The sequence below is a fragment of the Monodelphis domestica genome, chromosome 7 (assembly GCF_027887165.1).
Source record: "Monodelphis domestica isolate mMonDom1 chromosome 7, mMonDom1.pri, whole genome shotgun sequence".
Classification (NCBI taxonomy): Eukaryota; Metazoa; Chordata; class Mammalia; order Didelphimorphia; family Didelphidae; genus Monodelphis; species Monodelphis domestica.
In genome coordinates this window covers 253,537,269-253,540,293 of record NC_077233.1, presented here as the reverse complement: position 1 = coordinate 253,540,293, position 3,025 = coordinate 253,537,269, and the positions used below count along the sequence as shown (strand labels likewise).

The 3,025-nt window shown below is 36.2% G+C and overlaps 1 pseudogene; it reads right to left on the bottom strand.

Moving 5' to 3' along the window:
• Positions 1–1,425: 1,425 nt before the first annotated feature.
• LOC100015838 (thymidine kinase, cytosolic-like) lies at positions 1,426–2,168 on the bottom strand (annotated as a pseudogene).
• Positions 2,169–3,025: the final 857 nt, after the last annotated feature.

The window sequence follows — 3,025 nt, the reverse complement described above, 5'->3', positions numbered from 1 at the left end:
GCAATAATAAACATAAATTATGTTTGCTTAGTGTCATAAAATTTATATTAGTTACTTTCCTTTTAAAAAAATATTTAGAATATTTTTCCATGGTTACATGATTCATGATTCCCCATTCCCTGCTTTCTCTGCCCCCTACCGAAGCCAACAAGGAGTTCCACTGGGTCATACATGTATCATTGTTCTAAATCTATTTCCAAGTTATTCATATTTTCAGTAGAGTGACCTTTAACATCAAAACCATAATTACATCTCTATGGCACTATGTGGTTTATCATATTTTCTAACGCATTTCTGGTTCCACAGTTCTTTCTCTGGATGTGTATAGAGTTATTTTACATAAGTTCGTCTGGATTGTCCTGGGTCATTGTATTGCAATTGGTAGAAAGTCTATTGCATTCAATAATGCCATAATGTATCAATCTCTGTGTACAATGTTCTCCTGGTTCTGTTTCTTTTGCTCTGCATCAATTCCTAAAGCTCTTTGTAATATACATGGGATTCCTCTATTTCTATATTCCTTTCAACAAAATAGTATTCCATCACCACCATATACCACAATTTGTTCAGCCATTCCCCAGTCGATGGATACCTGCTCATTTTTCAGTTTTTTGCCATCACAAAGAGCAAGGCTATGAATATTTTTGTACAAGTCTTTTTCCTTATTATCTCTTGGTGTACTAAACCAGCAGTGGTAAGGCTGGATCAAAGGGCAGACATATATTTAAGGCCCTTTGGGCACAGTTCCAAATTGCCCTCCAGAATGATTGGACAAATTCACAACTCCATCAGGAGTATATTAGTGTCCCAATTTTGCCACATCTGCTCCAACATTTATCACTTTCCTTTGCTGCCATATTGTCCAGTCTGCTAGGTGTGAGGTGGTTTAGTTACTTCTTTCACACTGAACATTCAATTAATTCCATTTAGTAGAGTGAGGAAAATATAAATATTTAATTATCTCTTTTCACCACATTTGGAAATTCAATACATTTCAAAATGCTCAGATGTCAAAGCAATTTTGACATGTTATTATAATGGGAAAAACATAACCTTACATATTAATTCCTTTTTATTTTTTTAAAGGAACGTGAGAGATTTTACTGGCAATTCTTGTAGACCAAGTAGAAATTGTAGGGGCAGGGTAAATAGACTGGCAAGAATGGGAAGAGTGGAATAAAGTTGTCTTGAGTTAAAAAGTTTTTTTTCCAAGATACAAGCACTGTTTTTTCCTATTCCCTGATTTCTGAGGTCTTTTCTGAGGGATATGGGGGAGATAAAAAGAAGGTTCAAAATGATGATTTTAATACACACACACACACACACACACACACACACACACACACACACACACACACACACACCCCAGAGTGCTTGAATTTATCTTTCTAGGTCAAAGCCAGTCCCAGCAACAACGCTATTTCCTCAGTTGCTTGAACTACATTGTAGAATCCATTGAGTAGCAAAGAGTTTCTGACAGCTTGTGGTATCTCCTGGCTTCCAACTCTGGGGACAGTTCTCTTTGTTCTCCAGCCCAGTAGATTGTCCTGAGACCTTTTTGAAATAGCATTGTCAATACACAAAGTGATATTTGTCAGAACCACTGATCACTTCAACCTCTTTCTCAGTCCCCAGTTTTGTTATGAGCAGCTTTCTGGAAGCACTCCATGCACACTGCTGTTAGTTCCATCATATTCTCTGCCAGTGGCAGCAAGTTCAGGATATTTCCTAATGCCTTTCTCTGAAAGGTCCCATCCAGTGCAGCTACAATTACTGTCTTCCCAGCATTTGCAAGGGTCTCTCTGAATTCCACAATATTTGGGAAAAACTGTCCCTCATCAATGCCAATGACAGTCATAGCCAGGGTATTCTGCACCACATCTGGAAGCAAGCAGTTTGGCAGTGCTTCTGTAATATTTTGATCATATGTGGAGAAACTTTTGCTGTATTGAGTGTCTGGCATATTTGATCACGAGGCACTTATACTGGACAATCTGGAATTGTCAGACTCTATGCAAGCGCTCTGTGTTTTCCGGAGAACATAGGCCCCAGGATTACCTGCATCTGCCCTTGGATTTTGTTGCAGAAGCCAGGTAGCAACATGGGCAGGTTAACACAGCTCATCCTGAGTCCTGAGTGAGTAGAGAAGTAGTGTGCCTAGGACAGTTCAGCTATTCTCACCCATATTAATTTCTAATACTATCAAAAGAGCAAAGTAATCTTTAATCAAAATATAAAGAAATAAAATAAGAAAAAGAAATATAAGTAATACGCCACTAGAAATAAAATACTAGCTTATAGCATCCATTTTCTCTATCAACCTCAAGGAACATTAAAATATATTACATTTGATGTTGCTATTACATATTTATATGTTGCTATTTGGAATAACTTTAAAGTTGTCCTATTAATCATGATTTGTATATAGTAAAATTTTCTCATAAGAATAGCAGCATGGAATGACAAAGAAAGAGCTCTCTTTGGAGTGTTGAAAACTTATGCTCAAGTCTCCTCTGTCTCCTCTGACACATTAGGACTGAGTGATCTTGGAAGAGTTATTTCCCAGCAAAACTACTTAATACTCTAATTTTTTAAGTTTAGTAAAATCTAAGAGCGCTAAAGCTAGAAAACAAGGTAAAGATTTAAAACGAAAGCTTAAAAAGCCAAAAATAACACAAACATGTACACACACACACACACACACACACAGAAAAACTTTTGCAGTCATATATGGATGAAATTTAAAGAAATCTTCATCTATTTTTAGCAGTGAATAGCTTCTATTGAAGAGGATTAGAGAACAGTGAATTCTTCTTCACTTGTCATTTGCTATTTTGCTGTGTCACACCTTTAATGATTGAGAAATCATGTCCAAGGGCAAACTCTGATTTTCTACATCATAAATACTAATATCTCCCCTGATATTCTTAGATTTTAGGATGTGCCAAAAAGTATTCAATTTTAATCAAGCCTTCAAATTTCAAAAATGATATAAAGCTTTGAATATGTAGAAGTTAAATGATAT